Source organism: Hippopotamus amphibius, chromosome 10 (assembly GCF_030028045.1).
Source record: "Hippopotamus amphibius kiboko isolate mHipAmp2 chromosome 10, mHipAmp2.hap2, whole genome shotgun sequence".
Lineage (NCBI taxonomy): Eukaryota > Metazoa > Chordata > Mammalia > Artiodactyla > Hippopotamidae > Hippopotamus > Hippopotamus amphibius.
Genome location: NC_080195.1, coordinates 25,830,342 through 25,840,419, shown reverse-complemented (window position 1 = coordinate 25,840,419; position 10,078 = coordinate 25,830,342).

The following is a 10,078-nucleotide window of genomic DNA, read 5'->3' as shown; positions in this document are numbered from 1 at the left end:
AAAGAAGGCCACGCAGATTCAAGCCTGATGGCCAAGTGGAAGACACATAGTCCTGAGAATGTGTGTTGCCTGCGGTGTACTCAGAAGCTCGGATGCCACCTTTGGAAGTATTTCCATCTCCTGGGTTCTCCAAAGCCAGCAGGAAGCCTGCAGGATCACAGAGTGTGTACCCAGCGGCTGCAGGGGCTGTTCTGGACGATGTTGCTGTGGCCTGATTTTTTTTTTTTTTTCCGGCTGCGTTTGCTGCGCCTGGGCTTTTCTCTACTTGTGGCCATTGGGGGCTACTCTTCGTTGCAGTCTGCAGGCTTCTCAGTGCGGGGCCTTCTCTTCTTGTGGAGTTTGGGCTCTAGAGCACAGGCTCAGTAGTTGTGATACACGGGCTTAGTTGCTCCACAGCATGTGGGCTCTTACCCACCCAGGGATTGAACCCGTGTCCCCTGCATTGTCAGGCGGATTCTTAACCACTGCCACACCAGGGAAGTGCTGGCCTGATTCTTGCATCACCCTGGTCTTCAAAGTTTGATGAGGACAGGGCTGCACAATGGTTCTGCTCCCCTGAAAGTGATCTACTCAGGACATCAAGGGTCTGCCATGCGTGCTCTGAACCCTGAGCCCTCTGTGGTCATCTCCATGCCCATTTCCAACACACAGCCCTGCCCCACCACCCCCAGCAGTTGTGGTGGACTTCCGATGCTTCAGCACCAGATCCAGAACTTCAGGACAATTGAAACCTTGATCTGAATTCCATCTGAAAGACAAAAGGGTATCAAATTCCATGTACTCATGACTCCTTCCTTTCCCCAAATCCAATGTCATGAATATAAAATTGAAAAAAAATTAACAAAGTAATAAACAGTCACCAGAAAGAAAACACTGACTCTTGCCACCTTGTGGTACTTCAAATGCAGGAAGACAGCAAACAACGGACTTGGAGCAAACATCATCTTAAAGGGAGGAAAAATGCAGTCTTGTGTTTTCAGAATCTTTCCACCAGGTGGCGTGTGCTGAGCCTTTGTAAAAATAAAAATCAAAGATTTTACATAAACTACCTGTATTTCCTTCCAAGTACAAATAGGAACTTTGCTTTTCAGGAATGTGAGAATAAGCCCAGGAAAAAGGAATTTGAATTCAGGTCCAAGATTATGGAAGTTTGTTTTTGTTTTTGTTTTTGCCAAACTTCTGCCTTCCGTTTTTCTCTCTGGGACTCTCAGTACTGAATGGGAAGCAGAGATTCTCCCTGATCCTTCCTGATCAATCAGTTTTTTCAGTGATATTGTCACCTGTGTTCCCTGAGACCCAAGTGTGGGTAGCGGGAACTACTGTCCACTCTTAAGAGATAAAAGGGTACTGCTTTTCATGTGCCCAAAATATTCATGAAAAAGAAAGGTTTGGGACCTCCATGGTGGTCCTGTAGTTGAGACTCTGAGCTTCCACTGCATCCACTGCAGGGGACGCTGTTCAGCCCCTGGTGGAGGAACTAAGAGCCCACATGCCAGGCAGCACCGCCAAAACAGAAAAACAGAAAGTCTCGCCCAGAACCTTGCCATGTAAAAAGAGCAATAAGATTGCCTTGCATCGTAAGATGTTTAAAAATTCATGAAACGAGAAGGGACATTGGAGTCAGAAGTCCTGAATATCCCTCCTGGTTCTGCCTCTCAAAATTGTGAAACTTTGGTCAAGTCACAAGGTATAAAAGCCTCAGTTTCAATATCCACAACATGATGATACGAATCATTGTTTGGGAAACCAAGTGAGACAATGTGAAACCCCAAGACCTGAGATGCTTGATTTCCCTAGTCATTAGGGAAATGCCAGTCGAAATCACAGTAAGATACTGTTTGACACCCATAGGATGGCAATTATCAAAAAAACAGCAAATGTAGGTGAGGATGGAGAAAATTTAAATCTTTGTGCATTGCTGGTTGGAGCATAGTATTGTGCGACTGTTGTGTGGGAAACACTTTGGCAGTTCCTCAAAAACCTAGACATAAAATTATCATTTGATCCAGCAATTCCACTCCTCAAAGGAATTGAAAGCAGGAATTCAAACAGACACTTGCACACCAATGTTCACACCAGCATTACTGACAACAGCCACAATGTGGAGGCAACCCAAGTGTCCATCAACAGGTGAATGGATAAACAAAATGTGGTAAATTCATACAATGGAATGAATTTTACTCAGCCTTTAAAAAGGAATAAAGTTTGGACACGTTACAACAGAAGTGAACCTTGAAAACATTATGCCAAATGGAACAAGCCAGGCAGGCACAAAAAGACAAATATTGTATGTTCCATTATATGAGGTACCTCGAATAAGCAAATTCATAGACAGAAGGTAGATTAGAGGTTACCACAGACTGAGGAAGGATAAATGGGAAATTATTGCTTGATGGCTACAGAGCTTCAGTTTGGGGTAGCGAAAAAGGTTTGGAAATAGATACTGGTGATGGTTGTACAACATGGTGAATGTAATTAATGCCACTGAAATTTGCACTTAAAAATGGCTAAAATGGTAAATATATATATTTACCACAGTAAAGAAAATTTTAAAATAATAATTGGGTGAACTTCAACCAATTTAACATTCAAAATCAAAAACAGATTTGGGGGGCTTTCCAGGTGGCATAGTGGTTAAGAATCCACCTGCCAATGCAGGGGACACGGGTCCAAGCCCTGCTCCGGGAAGATCCCACATGCTGCGGAGCAGCTAAGCCCATGCGCCAAACTACTGAGTCTGTGCTCTAGAGCCTGTGAGCCACAACGACTGAGCCTATGTGCTGCAACTATTGCAGCCTGCATGCCTAGAGCCCGTACTCCACAAGAGAAGCCACTGCAGTGAAAAGCCCATGCACCACAAGGAAGAGTAGCCCCCTCTCTCTGCAACTAGAGAAAGCCCATGTGCAACAACGAAGACCCAATGCAGCCAATAAATAAATAAATTTATTAAAAAAAAAAAAAAAACAAACCAGATTTGGGGATAGCAACTGGTTTCCCTGATACAAGTTATCCACGAGAGAGTAAGGCAGAAGCCTGGTCTCAGAAGTCATACACCATCACTTTCCCCAGATTCTATTCTTAAAAATCAGTAAGTATAGACCCCATGCAAGGAGAGGAGATTAGACTCCACTTTTTAAAGGGAGAAATATCAAAAAGTTTTATGGATAGCTAAAAAAATTATAGATGTATTTGAATCCCATCACACCTATCAACTTAAGAAAGAATTAATTTAAAAACACAAACCTCTTCCTTCCCCTTGCTGGGGATCTTACCTTTCTCAGTGAAGTGCCCTGAGTGGTCCTAGGTCCTGAGAAGTTCCCACACATCACTTATGCTTGACTTTAGCAACATTTATGATTGGCGTGAGCGCCTTCCCAGCTAGAGGGAAATGCAGAGACAAAAGACAGCGTCCCGAGCTCAGATGGCCCCAAGTTGAGTGTAAGTAAGAAATAAATAACCAGGTATGACAATGCAGTGTGATAAGTACTATGATAGAATTGTGCTTCTGGGGGCTACTAAAGCACGTAAAAGAGATAACTATACCAGATTGGATAGTAAAAAGAGAGGGAGAAATACTTACTGGGTGGGATCAACTTGGAGTGGAGTTTTAAATGATGAGTAGATATAGCCAAGTAAAAAAGAGAAAACAGGCTAAGAGATCCTGGGCTCCTACAAAGATGAGAAGATGAGAAAGAACATGGACTATTTTGGAACTTGTACATGGTTTCTTGGAACTGGTTTGCAATAGGATTCAGAGTGGGAAATAGGAAATGAGGTTAGACAGGGGCTGCCCTGCTAGAGTTTGGATTTTTCTCTAAAGCTGGTGGGGAACCATGAACCACTTTAAGCAAAGGGGACAAAATGAAATATGCACTTAAAAAGTCACTACTGGGATGTCCCTGGTGGTCCAGTGGTTAAGACTCCATGCTCCCACCGCAGGGGTCACGGGTTGATCCCTGGTCAGAGAACTAAGATACTATATGCCGAGTGGTGCAACAAAAAAAATAAAATAAAAATCACTACTCAACTAACAGTGTAGAAATATATCTGAGGCTGTAGGGAAGCAAAACTTGCCATCCCAACAAGTCACTCTGGGGTGCCGATTATTTCAAGCTGAAAACAGTCAAGGCTCTGTTGACAAAAAAGATTAATCAATAGTTGATCTAAGAAAGAAATGGGGAATTTTATTCAAACCAATCTGAGGATTATAACCAGGGAGACAGTCTTTCAGAAAGCTCTGAGGACTATTTCATCCAGTAGAGGTCAAAGCACAGTTATATATGTTTTTGAGACAATGGGTTATACGTCAAAAGGCATAATGACAGTTTACACAATCTATAGCTGCAGGTACAAAGCGAGAGTGGGTCATCAAGACCCCTTACAAGATGAAGGAGGAATGTTATCTCCTAAGGAGGTCTGGTTAATGCAGGGAGGGGGCCCCAACAGAAAGAGAAAATTTTTATGCTTATATTTTTCTTGTCTTGCCATAAAATATGAATTTTATTTCAGCAGCCCAAAAGACTCAGGAATAAACGTTGACCTTCCCCTGAATTTAAATAGAGGACCTGTTCCTGGAATAAAGCTGTCATCAGAGGCATCTGCAAAGAATATGGACCAGGTGGGTGGGGGAAAACCCCTAGGGATGAGAGTCCACTCTGGGTCCCATTGTCTCTGCAGGCCCAGCAAACATTTATTTACCAAACATCTGCTTTTCATCTCCATGCGAATTGCCTTCCTCCCTTTTGAAGTCCCAAACCACTACCCCAACATCCTCTTTTGTCTTTAGCTGAAGATGGTAAAGCTTGATGAGTTATTGGGTTTTCCTGGGTCTCTCCTATGGATACATGTTATTCAACTCTTGTTTGGCTTTCTCCTGATTGTCTCATGTCCATTTAATTCTTAGACCAGCCAGAGCACCTAAAAGGGTACAGGAAAATTTCTTCCTCCCCAACAGTTAAAGTAGAGAAGGGTTAGAGCGGTCTGGAGGCTGTTAGGGTGGTCCAAGTAAGAAATGAGGAGGATCCACCCATGGAGTGACAGTGATGGCAGAGAGGAGGGGGGATTTGAAAGATTAATGCCACAGAAGCAACATAATTCGGTGGCCTGTAGAGTCAGGTAGGGGTGGGGAAAGAACCAAGGGAGCCTGAGGAGTTTAGTTTTCAGGATTAGGGACCAAAAGGGAGCCGCATCCTAATAAGAAAGGAAATAGAGCAGGAGGAGAGGTGAGAAGGAAGAAATCAGTTTGGTTTGGAGTATATCGGGTTTGAGTGCTTCTAAGATAAACACTAATTTGAAAAATCTCCTCATCAGTTTGGTCTCATTGGGCAGAGACTAATTTGGGTTAATAGGAAACTAAATTATAGACTTTATGTGAAAAGTTATGATTATGTTTTCATTTTGTTTTACTTTATTTTCTTACTGTGATGATTCTTTAATTTTGCTTTATTTTGTTTTTATTTTGACTATCTCCTGTTTAACCTGCCATATTGAATCTTCTTGTGTAAACATATAAGAATTTTAGAATTGTTTGGATTGAAATGGTTATTTCCAAAATGCTTAAAGGGACTAGAAAACTTCTTTTCCTGCATATTTCTTAAAATGTCTCTTTATAATTGGTTACACAATGATGCATTCACATAGTAAACTACTGTGCAACTGTTTAAAATGGTTTGTATGAAAAAATATTTAATGAAATAGGATCCCCAAAGATTAAAAATTACCAAAGCAAAGGAAAAGAACAGATACTAAAATGTATAATTCAAGAAAACTTTCCTGGCAAAAAAGGTTTTTGTTATACTGAGCATGTTTTACACAGTATTACTATTATTTATTTATTATATAAAATTATAGTACCAAAATATTATTTTTTTTGCAATTATGTTTGTGTTGTTACTCATGTATAGAAATTACTCCTATTAAATTTTATTAATAACAGAAAAATTTAATGAATGGGGAAATAATCATGAAAATACCCCCCAGTGAGAAAGCCATTTACAAAATAGTATGTACAATATGGTGCTGATTTTCATAAAAATATCTGTGTATCTGTACACAGGGAAAAAAATGGAAGGCAAAACAGTCAAATATTATTCAGTCTATCTCTGAGTATTGGGATTTTGGAGTGATTTTTATTTTTTATTGTGCCTTTATGCATTTGCCAAATTCAAAATGATGAATATTTAATATACTAGAGTTTAAAAATTAATATTGTTTCCCAAATGTTTGCACTTATAAATTTATTCTGTACCTACAGTAGCAAATCTTAAAACTGAGAATAAATTTACTTAATCAGCAGACATTATCTTTGGATTGTGGGAATAAGAGTAGTATATTTTCTTTATAGTTTTTTGCATTTTTTTCGCATAATGGAAAAGTTTATAATTAGAAACAGGTTATTAAGAGGAAATAGTTCTGTTTCCTTCCCCTGTCTCACAAAAGCTTGCTGTCAGGAAAGAAGCTGATGTTGGTGAATGACACTTCTCCCCCAGAGGTATTTACATTCCCATCATGTTCTCTAATTAGGAGGAACTCTCGAGTTCTACAAAGTTCAGATGTCATGTGGCTTCGCTGACCTACCTCCCCACCAGACTTCCATAAATAATACTTTTTTGTCCTCAAAGGAGAGCGGTTTTCACGACTGGTCCCTCTCCTGCCAGGAATGAATAGTTCTGTGTCCACGGTGTCCCCCTTTGATCATAATGTCTTCCAATCTTGCCTCTTCCGTGTTCAGTGTGAGGTTCTTGGCTGGTAAAGCCTGCTGGCTTGCATGGAGCTACTTATAAGAAAAACCAGAGCAGCCTCCAGTGGCTGGAGAGGTGAATTCCTCCCAGGTCTCTTTTCTTTCTCCCAACCCCAAACCTCTGCTTTTTGCTTTTTTCAGTCCCGGTTCATTTACCCTTTCCAACACATCCTGGATTTTCTGAGGCAACCCGATTACAGGTATCCTGTCCCCCGATGCCCTGATGTCACTGATGCATTCTGATTCTTGGTTCAGAAAATGTGGTCCCCGTGGACGACCTCCTTAAATGATCCCGAAATCTGTTCTTGCGTCTTTGTGTCCACTTCAATGAGAGAAGACACGCAGGTGTGTGAGACATAAATAAAGGAATGAATGAAGCAACACATTCTCTAGGGGGAGGGGTTCGTATAGCCTTTACACGGCGGGGATAGTAATAACTATGTGCTGTGTCCTCACTGCCAACCGATGCTGAGTAAGTGCTTTACGTGCTTTGTCACATTCAGTCCTCACAACCAAACAAGTCGCAGTACACATGAGCAAACTGAGAGTTAGAAATTAAGTAACTTACGTAGCATCACTCAAGCAGAAAGCCGGAAGTCACACCAGGCATCTGAGGCCAAAGCCCTTGGTCTTCCTCAGTAAATGTGCTGTCGGACCTGGTGGGGTGATTGTGGAGAGGTCTGGGAAAGGCTTCCTGAGCCCCCTCATTCAACTGGAAAATAACCCTGGGACTTCCCTGGCGGTGCAGTGGTTAGGACTCCACGCTTCCAATGCAGAGGGCATGGGTTCAATCCCTTGTCAGGGGAGTAAGATTCTACATGCTGCATGGCACGGCCAAAAAGAAGGAAGGAAGGAAGGAAGGAAGGAAGGAAGGAAGGAAGGAAGGAAGGAAGGAAGGAAGGAAGAAAGAAAGAAAGAAAGAAAGAAAGAAAGGAAGAAAGGAAGGAAGGAAGAAAGAACCCCTTCAATTTGCATCACACTGTGTGTGTGTGTGTGTGTGTGTGTGTGTGTGTCTGTGAGCCCCACAATAGCCCTATGAGGTCAACAGGGCCTGGTGGAGCTATTCATCCACACCTACAGGTGAGGAACTAAAGTTCAATGGGATTAAGTGACTTGCCACAGGCAGCGGAAAGAGGCCCAGAACCAATATTTAAACTCTGCGTCCCTTTATTTACTCCTGCTCTCCTGCTGGAAGTCCCTTACTAGACCCAAAACCTTTCAACCCATCATTGGGAAGCAGTCCTTGATGCCAGCTGAACTTGAAGGAAATGACTCGCTGAGAACAGCTGAGCTTTCTAGAAAGCCGAAGGCTCGCTTGCTTCCCTGCCACCCATTTTCACAGTTTCCTCTTTCCTGTATCCCCCTTGCTGTCCCCTGTCCCCCTCACCCCCTCAATTGCTTTTAAACCATTTGGGAGATGCAGCCGCCTCCCAGTGTCCACACGGCCGCTGTAGCCACTGGGGCGAGTTCCCAAGCAGAACATCCTATGTACACGCGTTATACCAATCTGGTGCGGGGAGGAGGGGAAAACCGAGTTAACATTTCTCGACAGCGCAGAGGAAGACGTCCCTGGCGGTCCAGTGGTTAAGACTCTGTGCTTCCAACGCAGGGGACACGGGTTCGATCCCTGGTTGGGGAACTAAGATCCCACGTGCTGCATGGAGTGGCCAAAAAAAACAAACACAAAAAATAGCACATAGGAGGCACTGAGGTTTCATTACATCCTTCAGATGCTCATCCAACACGATCTATTTCAGAGCATCCTGCTTTCCTCGAAATGATAGAGCTGAATGTACCCTTTGCGTGACAACAACACAAGAATATCGTGATCAGTCTAACAATAGCTGGTATTTATTCAGAGCTTGTCATGTGCCAGATACTGTTGTAACTGCTTTACATACATGAATTCATTTATCAGTATCAACTCATTCTCTCAATTATTTTGCAATACTCCAAAACAACCATTCCCTGGGGGCTATTGAAATATGAGGAACTGTTTGCCTCTATGTTTTTTAGTACTTGGATTTTTCCCTTTTCCTGTAACTCCATTGCTTTTAAGTCATTAAATAGCACCACTCTGATCTCTGATATGTTCCCTTCAATTTCTTATGGATTTAGAAGTATACACCAATCATGTTGGAATGACATCCAGAGAAAAGTAAATATGCTTGATAAGGGCATAAAAGTAAAATATATTAACAATAATGCATGTGTGTACCTAGACAAAAATATACTCAATATAACTTTCATTCATTTTAGACACCAGAGTCCTTATTTTTCAATTTTTTTGTGGAAATAATTTCAAATTTATAGAAAAGTTCCAAGAATAGTACAAGGGGACTTCCTAGGTGGCACAGTGGTTAAGAATCTGCCTGCCAATGCAGGGGACACGGGTTCGAGCCCTGGTCCAGGAAGATACCACATGCTGCAGAGCAACTAAGCCCATACACCACAACTATTGAGCCTGTGCTCTAGAGCCCGTGAGCCACAACTACTGAGCCCATGTGCCGCAACTACTGAAGCCCACACACCTAGAACCCGTCTCCGCAACAAGAGAGGCCACCACAATGAGGAGCCCACACACCACAATGAAGAGTAGCCTCTGCTCACAGCAACTAGAGAAAGCCCGTGTGCAGCAACGAAGACACAACACAGCCAATAAAAAAATAAATCCAATAAATTAATTAACTAATTAATTTTTAAAAAGAGAGATGGGAGGGCAAACTTCTTCCTGTCTTAAAAAAAAAAAAGAATAGTAAAAGGAATTTTCATATATACTTCGCCAAGCTTACAGTAACTCTAGCTGGAATTCCCAGTGAATTCACTGGATATAATTTCTCAGGATCACTAGTAAAGATTGTGGCCATTATAAGAGTTTAGTCTGTCATACATTTAAGCTCCCAGCTTTTCTCTGCCCCATGGATAATTAAGATTCAGCTAAATTAACTTTTGTTACCTATTCTGAACCTGCAATCAGAAAAGCCCTAAAAATATCACTGAGATCATCAACCTGGTATACTATAAAAGTTAACTTAAATCATTTCAGGTTGAAGAAAGTTAATCCTGGCTTAAAGCCATACTATTTATTTATTCATTACAAATATTTACTGCTGGCAACATTTTGTAACAGACACACACTGTTAGAAATCCTTTTAATCTACTTGTATGCTCTAATATGAAAACACATCAGACCTCATCAAGGATGGAGGATACTTCAATAAACTGAAAACAAAAATTTCTCTCCAATCTTCCCTTCTGCAGCCAAATTACAGATCATTTAAGCTTTTTTTCAGTGATCATCTCTGGAATCTGTATTGCTAAAATGAATAAAGAAGATTG